We start from the raw sequence: 16,736 nt of genomic DNA, 5'->3' as shown, positions 1-16,736 counted from the left end.
AATCACTACAACTTTAACTCTATGTTACACAACAGATGAAACATGTATGAACGGTTTTTCAAAATGTTCTTATATTCTCTTCTTTCTTTATGCTTCCACCGCCCCCTTATTTTTATTCAATGCCCCCCAATTGCACCCGAGGCTACTACTGCCCCCCTGGATTGTTCCAGCGCCCCCCTGGGGGCGGTATTGCTCACTTTGGGAACCTCTGCTCTAGCTTAATCCCAAGTGTTGTCCACTTGGTGGTTTTACAGCTGGTCAGGAAACAATTTTCCAATTGTGCAAGAATTTGAGAATTCAACATTTTTCCCATCCCAAATCAGGACAAAATGTCAAAATCTCACATTTTCATCCAAAGAAAACTTTGGATTGAGTCAATCAAAACATTCCATTTTGACTTTGACCTTTTTATTTTTATTTTTACTATAAATTAACATTTTAAAAGAAAAAGGTCAATTTGAACTAAAAACAGAACTTTTCATTTCAAAAATGTCAAAATGGGGGCTTTGACAATTACAACTCCTCCCCCCCCCCAAATTTACAAATGGGGAATGTATTGAAATTGACCTTCTCCTACAAAGTATTAGTTTTGGGGGAAAAGATATTTTCTTATGAAAAAGCATTTAGTCAAAAACAACATCCCATGTAGCAAGTGATCTGTATAGTCTGCAGCACATCAGAATCAAATACTTGTACCACATTTTTTTCTATTACTATAAAATTTCCTTAATTCTCATCCACCCCACATAAGTATGGTACATAAGTGAAAATACTCAATGATGAAAAGTTAATGAGTGATTATTTTCAAGGAGTGCTTTCGCCCCCTCCAACACACCTCATGTTCTCTACTCGTTGATCCCTGCAGTTTTGTCCAGATGGCCCAGCTCAGAACCTTGTAGAAAAGACGGGGGTGTGCATAGCCAATTTCAACAGTTGATTTCCCTGTGCCTCAGCCCCTATACAGTTCTCCAGGTGGCCCAGCTCACCCTACATTTTAAACAATACTGAAAAAATATCACCAAGTGACCAGTCATTGCAAGTATTATCACATTAGGCCACCTTGAAGAAAAAGCTAGCTTATTAAATGCAGCGTGAACTTTAATGTAAAGTGCCTTTCTTCAGGATGGTCTGGTTTGACAGTCATTGGCACACCACACAATTTGTTGTTTTTGTTTAATATGTCTTTAGCCGTAATGACACTGGATTTACTGCAGCTACAAAGAATATATTTATTTGGTGCATGTGTGTGCTGTGGAGGTGGTGATGGGTTATCTATACTTCTTTATCTCACTGTGTGCATGGATTTTTCACCTCTCTTTTGTGCGATATTAACAATAAAATCCAAATTACAACACAGGCACAGAGCACACAAATTAAGAACAATAGATTAATGATACAACCCACAGGATAGGCAAACAAAAGACAAAATGCCAATAAAACTTTAAAAATTATATGAGCAAAAAATAATGAATAGTATTAAAGGCAAAAACATCTATTCCCATCTTCTTTGCACTAGCATCTAAATAATCAAAATTAATTATATGAAATACTGTACAAATTAAACAAGTCACAACAATAAGTGATGTGTTCTATGCCTGATTCTGCAGTTCTTAATCAGCCAAAGTTTTTATCAATTTCAGTGACATTCTGAATGGGTGATTTGCCTGAATAAAGATCATAGTATTTGATCCTGTTTCTATAAGTAAGGTTACTTGAAATCTGCCTATTACAGTTGCATAACACACTGAATATCCAAACACCTAAACTACAAGGAAACAGAATAATTCTATAGTTCAGTAAGTACACCTGATCATGGCGCTCTGTCGAAGTTATTAGGAGTTTTGCCATTTCCTTCAATTGGCATATGATCATTACCAGTAAAGAGTAAAAGTTTGTATGCTGTTGCAACTCTGTTTCTTTTATCGGGTTAGAAAATCATTTTTTTTTTCCCCAAGTCCAAAATCGGAAATAAGTTGCATTGCATGTTGCTAAATACAGTTTTTCCACTTACAAAATATTCCAGATCTTATTATACCACCTACAGGTAAATACCAGGTAAAGACAGGGAAATACCTGGAGTCCACTAAGCCACTTAGTTATGCTTAAATGGGCTACTAATGCTAGAAGTGTTTTTGTTACTATTTTCAGGAGGTTTCTCATAACGTGCCTCTTTCCAATTTTTAATCCAGTTTCCAACAAAGCAGCACATATAAAGTCATCTACTCTCTTTCCCGTAATCATAGACAGCTCACAAAAAACAGGTACATAATTGTTTAATTAATAAACTCTGCATCTGAGCACACTTTCTCTTACACTGATTTGATACATCAATTTACATTTTATACAGAATGTTGAAAGTAGATTAGACATTTGTAAGCAATTTATATGGCATCAGAAAATGACCTACTGAGATAGATGCATTCTCATTGCCTGTGTAGATTACCTCCTGATCCTCCTTTAGAGATACTGCTCCTACATAAGCAAATCCATTTTTTTTTGTTTCCACCAAAGTTGGATAAAATCCAGAAGCAAATTTGCACCCACATTCCCACACATGAATTATATTTTCTATTTCATCAAATGCCCTAACACCTAAAATTTTAGTAACTGACAAAGAAGGAATCTTAGAATCATCTTACAGACAGAGAATGCTACAAAGAGAACCCTTTTTAAACAGGTAACCCTTTGTTGTAAGCAACTCTTTAGACTCCAAACTTGTTGGTGCTCTTATGTACAAAACTCCTATTGACTTCAATGGGAAATCCATGTACCCATGCAATTGGGCCCTAAAGTACAATATCTAAACGAGGTTATCTATATATTTTTGCTTAATCTGTATTTAAAGAGTACTTCTCCTAGGCAATTAGTTTTATTTGTTCCATGGGACATTACTTGTTTTGTTATCAAAATTCAGCTAAATGATCCTATTTTGTTCCCTTCACATTTCTTTCCTGTTGTTGTTTAACAAGTATTTTGTGTAAACATCCTTCTCCTCCTTCTACCTGAATCATTCTCTGATGTCTCAAAACACTGTTTTGCACCCTCCAGGGGTTGCATTATGAAGTCACAAACTGTGGACATCAATGAGTGACTCAGATAGGAGGTGTCTGATAATGAGACAAGTAATCTTTGTCTCAGTAACCAATCAGTTATGATTCAAAATGAAATACAAGGGGGGAAAGTATACGGATATTTTAACTATGCAACATGTTTTCTGAAGTCTGTTTGTATGACAATGGTCCTTTTGGTATACTATCCTCACTCATCATCTGATCTCTTCTGGGTGTCTGATTATACCTCTTTCAGACATTAGGTCCCCCTCAGCATGAAGCTTTCAACATTACTTTATAGTGCAGAATGCTGGAGAATGAGAAAGTATGACATGTCCAAACTGTCTACATTCCATACAACCTGCCTCAGAAAAATCCTCCGTATCTTTTAGTCCAGAACAATCTCAAACCAAGATCTATTGACACAGTGCAGCCAAGAGGATCTGAGCACCATCATTGCCGGGAGGTGTTGGCGATGGATTTGCCATGTGCTTCGGATAGAAACTGATTCCATCACGAGAGTAGCAATAAGAGACACACAACCTTTGCAGCCTATTCACCATGCGGTTCTCCCAGCTGGGTTTGTGATGACTATCTATATTTCCAATAATACAATCCTCCATTACTATTACCTTTCTCTTACTAATCACTAGGATTCCCTGCCCTGGGAGAGGTATCCTCAGTGTGAGAGGATACCATGACATCATCTGGAAGGAGGGTCCCAACTATGGGATTGTTTCCTCTTCACTCTACTGTAATTTTCTCCTTCCCTAAGACTTTCATCCTCCTCAGTAGCACAGAGGCTGTCAGACTGGGCATGGGACTGTGTCCCAGAAAGTCTCATCTATGTACCTCTGTCTCCCTTAGTTCCTCCAGTTCAGCCACTCTGATCTTCAAAGCCTGTATTCCCTCTCTGAGGGCCATGACCTCCTTTCACTGAATGCACATCACCAGGCCACAAGGCAGGATTGTACATACTGCATTCAGTGCATTAAACTGGACAGTCCCCACTCTGCTGCTGGAATTCTGCCTGCATTCTTTTTATTCCATCTTTTTTGTTGTTTTGGGTTTGGTTTTGTTTGTTTGTTTTTGAGGGGGTGTTTATTGCCATAAGTTCAGAGAATGTTAATCAGGTGTATCTAGCGCTCACATTCCCGCTCTAAACGCCATTGTAAAACTCCCCTGTTAGCTGCTCCTGTTTGCTAGCTCTAGGGTTATTCTTGGTTAGCTACTCATGCTAACGCTTTGGGGCCTCATACTTTAATTAGTTTAGCTAAGCTATTGTCTTACAGAACTGAAGGCTTGTATGCATATTGCATTTTTGCCTTTACTTATATCTATGCCTCACCTAGCAAATACCTATAGGCTACAAGCCCCCACTTGATGGGGTAATTGTTAAAAGGGTCTTATTAAGTCACCATAAGGAGGTTTCAGGGATTTGGTAGGCTGTGACTGAATGAGGCCTAATGATGGTGTAAGGGCAGGATCGCCAGAACCTGTGTAGAAGTTGGGGGCCACAGATGCTGGATCCATGACCCCACCCCCTGCTCCTCCTCTTCTTTCCCCTGAGGCCCTGCCCCCTGGCTATGCCGGAAGCCAGAGCCGGGTCATGATAAGAGCTTTCCAGTGAGCCCAGGCTGCTATGAGGAGCCCCGGAGCCACCACCTGCCCTGGGCAGTGGGGCTGGGGTGCCCAAGAGCAGCACCTGGCCTGTGTCCCCACCCCCTATGGAGAAGGAGGGGGCTAAGGCCTACCTAGCCCCCATCACCACCCGGAAGAGGCTGGCCTCACTGGCAGGGGCTGCGCTTTGTGGCAGGGGAGCTGATCACCTCCCCCCACCAGAAAATGGAGCCCCTGCCGCACCTTCCTTAGGCTACTACACCCATGTTAAAAAGTGGGAAGGGTGTCCCCCTTGCTCCCCACAGTTCTGGCAGCCCTGCGTAGAGGTGTTCTGGTTCCTGATACACATCTATAGAAACTGCAGGCCTCATGGACACAATGATTTGCTCTCTCTTCTGGGACTGTCCAAGTGTGTTTGTAACGACTACTCTAGGTTGATATTGGGCCTTCTCATGAGACTTTTCTGGGACTACTTAATATCCCTTCTGCAACCTTCTGATTTTACAATACATACTACACAATTAAAATAATATCAACTGCAATATTTTAGACAACAATTCATCCTTTTAACCCAATTTCCATCCAGGGAGGTATAACTAATATGTTATTACTTCCACACATTAACCTGGCAAGGGATTGTTCTGCCTCATCAATTTTGTTATCAGTTTTATCAAGTTTTCTTTTCATTAGCTGTTTTAGTTTTAAACCAAGTGTGTGTGTGTGTGTGTGTGTATATATATATATATATATATATATATATATGCACAAGAAATGTTGGTAGGCTTTATATGATTAGATCTTGATACTCTGGATCAGAGATAACTGTCTTATTTTCAGAAACAGAGGAAATTGCCAAAGGGCCAAGGGCCAATTGATGTATATACCTTTGTGATCTCACACTCCAACTGACCATAAAAACATCTCTTGCAGGTAGTTACCACACAATATTGACCATCTCCACCACAGGTCACCCTCTTTACAACAGCCTTTCACTTAGTTAGTCTGATAGACCATAACAACTGGTTCTGTTGGTACCCCTTTCTTCTAGCCAAAGGTGTGTCCACTTCAAACACAACGTATCTTCAAATGTATTGATGCCCCTATTCCGAGCAACAGGCCATTTACAGATTTTTTATGTTTGGGTATCTTGGAGATGTACTATCAGAGGAGGTACATTGATGTATTCCATGTAAACATTGCCTTCCAGGTGACCTACTGAGTGGACAGCTGCCAATTGGCTAGAAACATCCTCACTTGGATTGAATACAGACTGCAAATGAGAAACAAGGATTTTGTCACAATGCAATTTTTAGTTGAATAATGAATTCATGATTAGGGTGCAGTGTCACATACCCCATGTTTCTAATTACTCCTAGTGGCAATTCCTGACAAGAATTTAAACTAGTGTCTTTTCCTGTTCCATGTTTTTGAAAATAGTTCCACTTATCCTTGATTAAATGTGGGACATTTCCCAATTCTAAAAGTTATACAGTGTTAGTGATAGTGTTCAACACATTTACCGTATGCAGAACAAGAGAATTGCACTATTTTGTACTCATTGCTAATAAGCACTAATCTTATCCACAAGGAGCACCGAGAAGAAAGAATCCACCTTAGTGCATTTACAATAATTAAATTCACCCAATATGTCAACTTGACAAATTTAGCACAACAGGAACATGCATGAATTAAACCTGATTAAAACTCCTGGTATAGGTGTAGTTGCCTCCCGCTAGAATTATTAAATGGAGTAAAGACCTTTTTCTAGCTTATCAAAGATGACATGATTACATCCACTAGCTTATAGCTAAGGGTTACATTTCCCCCCCCCCCATTATGCCTTTTACAATTTAATAGGGCTCACTAGAGGCTGGCTTCCTTGATCGAAGAATAACAGATAGAAAGTCCAACCTGCTTCACAAAGTACAGAAAAAGAGAAATCCTACACAGGCATTTGCAAGCAGCAAAGTGTGCACACACAGCAAAGAGGTGTTAGGACATCAGAATTGCCATGAGTCTTATTCCCAGTTTTCCTGAGCTGAGTTTTATGTAAACAATAATACGCAGCAGTGCATACATTACACTGCAATGGAACATTCTGAACATATTGTGATCCATGAGACTGGGAAAAAAAAAAATCAAGTGCTTGTCTCACCTCAGAAGTTGAAATGTCACAAACCCCCCACCAGAATTTTTTTTTGATGGATCACAAGGAAAATTGGTCTTTCGATAGAATCACCCACAAAAATGCTTCGCGGACATTCACATATTTATTTTTTAAGAGATTTGTTCCATGTGAGATTTCATAAAGCTTGACAACACACTGTGTAAAATAAAATCTAAGAAAATATGATCTCGGGGTACTTTTGAACTGTTAATTATTGGGCAGTGGCTTTGTGATATCAGTGTTAACTCAGCCAAACACAGTGGATTTTAGTAACTGTACATGGCATAATACAACACCAAAACCAAACTCAAGATTTATCAGAACTGCATACCTTCAAAACTACTTTATAGTGCAGAATGCTGGGGACTGAGAAAGTACCACATGTCCAAACTGTCTTCATTCCATACATCCTGCTTCAGAAAAGTCCTCCGTATCTTTTGGCCCAGAACAATTTCAAACCAAGACCTATTCACACAGTGCAGCCAAGAAGATGTGAGCACCATAATTACCAGGAGATGCAGGAGATGGATTGGCCATGTACTTCGGATGGAAACTGATTCCATCACCAGAATAGAATTAAGATGGACACCTGAAGACACGTGAAAACGAGGCCGCTCAAAAACAACACGGTGAAGAGCTGTGGAAGCCAAGCTGAAAAACCTGGGGCACAGCTGGGGAACCGTTGAAAGACTTGCCAGAAACGGCCTTAAATGCCGGAGGTGTAATGGGAACATGATCGGGGGAGAGGGGAACTTTAAGAAATAGGTTCATGGTTATGATGCACAGCTACGGGATACAGCTCTTCTCTCTCAGATATATGGTCTCTAGGAGACTAGGAATAATGGGGGGAAATGATAAGATGTTCAAAGTTAAAAATTGAATTCGGAGGAACTTGTGAAAACTCCTCCATGCAGCAATTCAGAACTCCATGCTATGTACCGTACTGTATGTTAACCCCCCTCAGAGGCCTATAACCTAACATCTAATGTTCAGTGCTTCTTTAGCTATAAAACCCCCACATTATTAGGTACTTCTAAGAAATTTTTCCAGAGAATCATACAGTTTTGTGGGTCTGCATAAGCAAAGCACCTTTGTTCTTATATCTCTTTTTCCACAAAAGGAAAATCTAATCTTGGGTGAGAATTGTTTTTGTGAAAACTGTGCATTTTCTCCTTTCATAAAAAAGGTTTTTTGTTTTACCATAACAAGAAAAATTGCTCTCTGAATCCTTATGAAAATGTCACATTTTGCATGCGAGCACTAGAAGCAGAAATTGATAGTTCTGCTCAGCTCCAATAGATACAAGTAAAGTGAGCAGGCTAAAATACAGTGCATTTGTTGTTATAACAAAACAGGATAAGAACAAAACCAACACACTTTTCAATTAATCAAAATTAACAGTCAGTTTTGCCAGTGGTAGAAATAACTTCTTTCTGTTCTACTCTTGAAGAGATTTAGAGTTAGGGGCCAAAATTTTAACCTGATGCCACCATTTTTCTGGATGCAAACGCAGTTATAAATAATTTGTGGGTACAACTTTGCATCCACAGTTTAGGGCACAGAGATATTAAGTACCCTAATTTACAGATGCAATCAGTGACTCAGACATCAATGTGACTTAAACTACAGGTTCAAAATTGCACATGGAATTATTTCCACCTGCCAATTTGCACCTGCAGAATTAGAAGCCCCATTTACTATAGCTTTTGAATTTGACCCAAAAAATCAACTATGCACATATACAATTCCAGATGGTGGCAAAAGATTTACTGCTTTCTGTTGAATAAAAAGGAGTGTGTGCAGAATTTCAAAAAGATTGGAAGATTAATCTAGCTAAGCATCCAAAAGTTCAAATGCTTGTCTGAAATACAATCAAATTTCCATGTTCTAGGTATACCAGAATTCCCATGAGAATAGAATCATTCATGAAATTTTCAGTACTTTCTGGTTCCAGCCAGTTAAGAAATATCCCCTTTCATTGTATTACAAGAATTTCTTTTGTTTTATCCTCAAACAAAATGGGGGAGAAAGCAAAAAATAAAAGGCTAAGTAGATAGACCTTACATCAGAGTAATGCAGACATGATAAAGCTGGATGACTGCTGGTTCAATACAGCTGAAGAATGTTATAACAAGAGATGAGAAATGCATAGACATTTGGAGCATTTTCATCCCGTTTTGTTCCTTAAAATTCTGGGTGTATACTGCAAAAAACCACTGGCCAGATGATATAGCTGTGAGATGACTGGTTAAGTTCTGCAGTGATTGGGTGGAGATAATGGCTGCCTTACAAAAGTCAAAGTGCAAGTTGACTTTTACAACACCAGATAGTTAGCCCCTCAGTCAAGAAAGCATCTTGGGATGTTAACATCATTACTAATTACTATCCATCCTCAAACATACATTTTCAAGGAAGATTACTGAAAAAATAGGGCTGTAAAAAATACAACATCCTGGAATTCCACAGATTTGCTGGATTCCTATCCATCTGGTTTCTGAGCTGAGCAGGAATTGTGATTGTGCGTGAGAGATATTTGAGTATCTCCTCCTAGTGATCGGCTAGGGTAAGCGGCTCAGTTCAAGTTGATTCTATCAGATACAATGACAGCAGCGTTTTGTCAGTGACTGTCGTATCCATGCATCCATGGTTTTGACACCACACCAGGTCCCCAGTGCACTTCATAAAGACCATAAAGTCAATGAAAACAAACTGGTTTTGACTGGACCCTTATGGATGGGATGTTAGTCAGAAAGCGGAACATTGATAGGAGTGGGCTGATGCTGTGTTTACACCAAAGATTGGGGGTGTATGTCCACTCTGCCAAAATGTGTCTCAGTTTAGGCTCAACAGATCCATAGTAACTCAGCGTGTCAGATAGCAGCAATGGATTGTTATGCCTTTTATCATTTCTCACTGGCTGGAGGCGGTGGCTACTTCTCTTGCACATGAACCTAATGACAGTCCTCTTTTACATGTCTAGGTGACTGCAATGCACTTTGATTAGGGCTACTATCGATATCCTCACAGGAACTTCAGCAGGAAGCATAGTTGAGCTAGACGTGCTAACAACACGTGCCTTTCCACACACACTTCTGGGTGCTATTTGGATGGAGAAGGGGCATCTCTACCATGAATGCAGTTATGACGGGCTGATTCTCATCCTGAACTCCATCCCAGAAATTATGATTGGCTAGAACATTCATAACATCAGTTTCAAGGCTTTTTACAGCCAGCAGCATGGTGTTCTCAGAAAAGACCCCTGCCTTTGGAATTTTTTTTCATAGTAGTCTGCCAAACTGAGTTTGACAGGATTTAGGAAGGCTCATTAAATTGGTTGATTGACTTAGTTTTGAGTCTGCTTCCTCTATGTTTTATTTTGTTTGGTTTGTTCCGATTTTGGTTGTTAATTTGAAATGGGGATTTTCTTAAAAATGAGTTTATGTCTGTAAAAAATGAGGGCAATAAAGCCTGAGAGGTAAAAATTTTGAAGATAAATTTGTTCATATTTGTAAAGAGCTTGTCAAGTATATGCCCAGATTTTCAGAGGAGCTCTGTTCCCACTTTGGCACCTAAACAAATGGCCAGATTTTCAGAAGTGCTCAGCATCCGCATTTGTGGCCAGATTTTCAGGACTGCTCAGCTCCCATTTTTCTCTGAAAATCTGGCCACAAATGAGCTATAAAAAGATCTATGTAAATACCAAGTACAGCAATGGCTGATAAAAAGGCAACATTTGCTGACAGATCCTAGTTTTCCTATTCTAATTATAGTGAAAATCTGTGGGGGAACTTTTGGCAGATGCTACAATTTTAACTATGATCACTATATTATTATCTTCGTTAACATTTTCTTCACTGTTTGTAGGTTTTTAGTTTTTATGCCACCTTCTGTTTATATATGTAATTTGTGTATGTTTTTCCTCCAATTATAATTATAATGGCTGAAATATGATAAATGCTACAAAAACAATGAAACAAAATTAAGAAATACATTTTGAAACAAATGTTGTTACATTTTGTTTTATCATGTTCTTGTTGGTCATTTCTTATTGTCTCCTAATCTAAGAAATAGAAACAAATAGGGGAAACAGAACGGATGAGGCTGATGGCTTAAGGGTGGCTATAATTTCACAGAAGATAATCATTAAGTTAGAAGGGATACTCTATATTGGATCCTGAAAAAGGGAAGAACATCAGTAAACATTTCTGAGAAATGCTATATGTTTCCAGCTATGGGAGAGGAGATGAGTTAGCACTTTTTCTAGACTGAAGTTTAGAAAGGTGATCCTGAGACAGACATAAGGGAGTGACCATAATGATGAAGATTAATGAATATGAATGCATGAAGTGGGCCTCATTTCTGCTTCATGATCTGTGCAGGCAGACTGCTGCCAAACAACTACAGTGGGGCATCACACAGGCTGAGCCCATTTGTATCACAGTGCAGGATTAAGTTTTGCCTAAAGATGGTCAAGAACATCAGCTACAGCATGGGTGACAATTCAGAGCAGAATCAGTGTTTTACTAATACTCTACTCCTTTATTTTATATCCAGTCAGTGCTCCTAAAGCTTTGATTCCTGACTTGTAGAAAATACAGAGAAATCATCCTGAAATCCCTCTAGGAAGCCGGGTGTGAATAGAATTCACTTTTTTGATTAGTATTCCTACATTTTTTTGGATAATTCCACAAATCCTCCAAGAAACTCCTTATAAAAACAATCACATATTTATTTCCACTTAAGCAAGAACACACTTTGCTGCTGCTAGCAACCCCTCTCAAGGCATAGAACCATTATTCTAAGATCTTTTTATAGGTTTTGAATTTTTTCAAAACGTAAAACAAAATCAAAAAGTCTATCATATGGAGCTCTAAAATATTCATTTTTAAAAAACCCCCACATGTACCGGCCTCTAACAGAGTTATTGATCACAAATGTTCAGAAAATAAAACTCTGTAGGGACACCACCATTTCCAACTGGACTCTTTTCCTGTTGTAAAGTGCTGAGAAGTTGATAGTACACATTGGAGCAACTCCTAATAAAGCATCATAGAAGTGATGTGCAGAAGAAAAACATCAAGTCTGAAACTCTCATCAGCATAGCATTAGCAGTCAAGTGTCCTACTGGACATTCATTCTCAGAAATTAGGACCTCAGTATGGCCAGCCTGGCAGCTTTCAATGTACTGTTTTGTGTTGTAAACTCTAAGAAATAGCTGAAATGATCTAAGCTGTTCTGAAACTGACAGAAAGTATAACATGCAAGCTGTTAGTAGGAGCATATGGATGGAGCAGAACAACAGTGGGAAATTATGCAGTGCATTCAGAGGAATCAAAATCTATGTTTCAGACTGGATACAGAAAGACAATATCCAGAAGAACCATTTTAGCAAAGTCACCAAGACAATCATCTCAGTTGCCTCAATGCTGGCTCACAGGGAGTATTGCTAATACGTACGTTGTTACCCTGCCTTGCATTAGCCACTTATAGTAACTGCTTCAATGACTAACCTATCCAGGTAACTTTCCATTTGTTGATTCTGTTCAACTGGACTAGACTCCCACCTCATTTTTCCATATTGCTAGCATATTTGCCCCTGTCTGATATATCATCTTTCATATAGGGAAAAAGAAAAGTGGACCTTATATTGTCACATACAGCACCATGCTTTTCACCTCCAACTTCACCCAAGAGCTCTTTACCCTTTATTGAAAACCCCTCATCCAAGTAAATTTGAACCCGTTCCAATACTATCAAAATTTACTTTGCAGATCAATATTTCCTGGAGTACAAAACTAGACATTTTCTGAAATCCACATAAACCATACCCACTGATTCCCCGATAGACTACCACGTCAGCAACTTATACAGAGAACTCAAGCAAATTTGCCACTCATTACCTTCCTTTAGCGAATCTATGCTGACAGTCCTCTACCAAGTTGCACATTTCTTAAAGTTACCTAGCCCTATTCTTTTCCCTCTGTGATGCTTCGCTTATCTTTCCAGCAGCTGATTCTCTTATTGTTCCTATTATCTTATCCTAAATATTGGGCTATCTTTGCCAAAAGCCATCCTACTTTCTTAGCAACATTCTAGCAAATTTCCTATCAAGTTCTGGGATATCATTTGGCCAGCCTGGTTCTCCACATTTCTAATATCACTCTTACTGCATCTGCTCTTATTTATCAAGCCACATTAGCATCTCCCTCCAGGAAATTTTACCCGGGCAACAAAAGGTGACCTTCAAGCTCCTTATAATAAACAACAAGACCAAACTGTTCATTCTGGTTCTCCTGCTCATCTGTAGCTATCTTCCCACCTGTATCTTAGCTCTGTTGAGTCTTTGCAAGGGCATTTGCACTATAAGGAATGAAAGAACTGAATGTTGTTGATTACTGGATTTTCTCTGATTTTACTTGAAGAGCTTTAGGTTTCTTTAAAAATTGTTTCCATTCCTTATTCTTCCTTCCTGATTTTACTCCTTCTCCTTTCTTATACTGTAGACTTCTAATATCTTGTCCTCTTCACTACCATTTGTTAATTCATCTACTTTGTTAAACCTAAACTGGCACACACAGCCTTTCTACATGAAATCATTTTTCTCTGAGCACCCTCTGATCATTGTCAATCTTCTCCTTCACATTGGGTACTTCATTCAATTTTAGTAAACAAGCCCCTTTCTAGATGCAGAATAGACACTGAAAGTTTGTTCACTTGTTTTCAGATGAATGCCATGCTGAGGGGGAAAAAAAAAAAACTAGTAAAAAAAAAAAATGTGTATGAGGTATTTACAAATTCCTAGAGACATTTTGGGTAATACTGTAAAATAGCCTAATTATTGCTAATTCCTTTGGTATTCACTGTAATAATAATAATAATCATGATGAACTCATTTAGCATTAATATGGATTTTCATAAGTACTTCTGGGTGAGTTCTACTATAATTCAGCAATAATTAATTGCATACATCATTAATTTTAAAATGTCACCCACATTTTTAATTGTATGGCGTTCACCTCAGCTTTTGGGACTCAGTGAACAGAGAATTTGTTTGTAGAGATGCTCCCTCAAGGTCTGCTCCAAAGTCTATTGAAGTCAATGAGGAGACTCCAGTGAATTTAAAAGGGCTTGAGATCAGGTCCTTAGTTAATTTATTACAAATATTATAATAAATATGGAAGGTATTCAGCGGTAATTTTTAAAAAAAGTAAACAAACATAACTAAGAAAGTTATGGCAAATTTCTGAAAGTTTGCCAAGACTAGACAACTTTGCTTTTACGTGGCCACATTAAATCATGTCAGAATAGGTTTTTAGGCAGTTTCTGTGATCAGAAGGAATACAAGTGAAACTCTGAATAAATATAACAGGCCTAATGGATGCTGATTCTTTCTGAGATAAAAATCTTAGAAACACAATACCCTACTGCATGTTACAGGAATAATTCTCAGTTCATTTTCAAGCCTGCTCATAAACGTTCCACAAGATCCTCTTATCAACAGAGAAAGAATCGGTGCATCTTTTTTGTAATTCCCTCTGCTTTTTTAAGGCTGACAGTAGTTGGACCAGGTTTCAGGCACAGCACCTACCTAATTTAGAGAGTATTGTTTAATCTCCAAGCATCATTCTGAACTTCCCCACCAATCAACTTGCTGCTGATTTTCAGTGGGACAATAAGCTGTCAGATCAACACACTGTGTTACCCTCTGCTTCATCAACTATAAGACCTCCCCAACGGCAGGAATTGGCCCATGTAGGCTGCTTCTAGAATATTTACTGGCTCTGTCCATCTGACCTCTCTCTTCAACAACTAATCCTCAGCAATAGTTTGCCGTGCAGCTGAACGCTGGGGAGGCATGCTGCAGATCATGAGTATGCCTGCTCCAACTTTTTGGTTCGGAATGGATTCTGATCATTTTAATCCTCTTCGCCCAAAGAGACGCCCCGCCCCGAAACATCGCAACCCGGCAACATTCGCGCAATAACCGGGGGGTGGTTTCCACCTGCCTGCGGCGTGGCACCGAGGGCTAGGAAAACAAATAACTTGAACACACTCAGAAGTGGAATCAGGGGGACTCAGGGGCTGGCTAGAGCGACGGTATTGGCCACTTACCGCTGCTGGGGAAGAACCTCTCTCTGCCCCCGGCTCTCAGTCTCCCATCCTCCAGGCAGCCCCTGCTCCCTCCAAGGCAGCAGCCCGCGGGGCGCAGCGAATCGCGGAGTTCTTGTCCAACAATCCAGAGGGAGCCCTCCGGCTCGCCCTGCCTCCGCGGCGCTCAGGGCTGGAGAAGCGATACAGGTACGGGCATCCTTGCCAAGCCTTTTGCCTCCCCAACCCAGCACTTTGCTGCTGGGGCTCCGGCCGCCTCTGCTTGCCCCTGCTCTCGGCGTGGTTATATTGGGAGAGCGGGGAAGCACCTCCTCTGGCTGGTGTTTTGCTGTGCAGCAATTTCTCCTCCAATGTGTTCGCTCTTCCCCCTCGCTCTCCGCCTCTGACTGGCTGGGTCCTCCCGGCGAGCTGGGTGTAGGAGAGCGTGTGTGTGTCTCTCTCCCCCCCACCCCCCAGCGCCTCCTCACTGCCTCTTGCTGAAGAGGGTCATTTAGCATGTCCCTGGGCGTAAGGCTCCCTTTGCCCGGGGAAGGGGGTTTTAAAAATATATTGCACTCTGCAGCTCAGCAGGGATGGGGTTGGCTTCCTCGCTCCTGAGCGCGCAGGGCTTCTTCCTCCCCTCCCTCCTCCTCTTTGCCTCTGAATTTGAATTTACATGTAATGGGTTTATTTTGCTGGCGGCTGGCTTCTGCAAAGTGTTGGCTGGCCCCGCATCTTGTTGCGCCGTCTCTTCCCTGACAGCAGCAGAACTAATCAGAGCCCCGGACAAACTGATCGGCTGGGGTGGCTTTTATCAGAACACGTCCACCCACACCCCCACCCTTAATTTTTGTTAATTGGGTGTGTGTGGTTGTGTTTTCATGGTGATGGCTCTAGTCTCTCTCCTGGTTCCTTGAGCCCCTGGCATGTAACGTGCAGGGTCCAAGTCCGGTAGAGAAGGTGTTCCTCACAACAATCCTCCTCCCCCAGCCAGAGAGAGAGTAGGTTAAGCCTTAAGACACCAGACTCTTCGTGAATTTTTAGATCACCCTGGCTGTAATTGGAAAAATAACACAGGCAGTAAATTTATAGGCTGGCAGCTTTAGTGCCATTGTTCTGGCAGTCCTCCCTATCCCTTCCCTCTCTCTGATTCATTCTCTAATTCCCTTGATTCATCTGATTTTAATTGAATAATAGTTAAATAAATTATGGTCCCTCTCTTACCCCATTTATTTCTTCATGTGGGTCTCTTTTGTGTCTGTGTTTAACTGCAATGTGATCCTCTTTAATGCTTTACATTAATATGTGAAACTGCAGGACTCTCACTCAAGTCCAACTCTCCACCCCCTTTATAATACACAGGTGACTCAAATCCGTCTAGCTCCAGCAGCACAGCACTTATTCTTCTGGCTCCTTTATTCTCTGCTTGGTGGTCTGACTGGCTCCTAATTGGCACACACAGTCACATGCAGCATAGCTTATAGCTCGATGTCTTCCAACGCTGGGACTGTGTGCTTTATCTTGCAGCCTTTCTGTTAATTAAAATTAGCCTTTCCGATGTTCCTCTGCTTCTTCTCATTCATCCATATATGTAGTGCATACTCCCACTCTGTGCTTTTAATGGCTAGCCTTAGGAAGTAGTCTGATTTTAATCCTTTTTTTTCCTGTGGAAGACACAACGTTCTGCTTTAACATTTAATGCTTCCTTGCCCTTCTATACTTTTTATTTCGTTTTCGCCTTTTGTTAGTAATTAGGTTTTTTTTTCTTCCTTATGTATTAACTGAATGATGGTTCTCTAACTCTGAGCTTT

At 40.2% G+C, this 16,736-nt stretch overlaps 1 protein-coding gene across 1 annotated transcript in view; it reads right to left on the bottom strand.

The window, feature by feature from the left end:
* The window catches only part of CNTN5 (contactin 5), a 968,120-nt gene extending 952,832 nt beyond the window's left edge, over positions 1-15,288 (bottom strand). The window contains exon 1 of the mRNA XM_026651597.1: positions 14,950-15,288. The gene's annotated coding sequence lies outside the window, so the exon portion shown is untranslated. The remainder of the gene's footprint in view (positions 1-14,949) is intronic.
* Between the last annotated feature and the right edge of the window lie 1,448 nt (positions 15,289-16,736).

Source organism: Terrapene carolina, unplaced genomic scaffold (assembly GCF_002925995.2).
Source record: "Terrapene carolina triunguis isolate 2854851 unplaced genomic scaffold, T_m_triunguis-2.0 Scaffold97, whole genome shotgun sequence".
Lineage (NCBI taxonomy): Eukaryota > Metazoa > Chordata > Testudines > Emydidae > Terrapene > Terrapene triunguis.
This window is presented reverse-complemented; position numbering and strand designations above follow the sequence as displayed.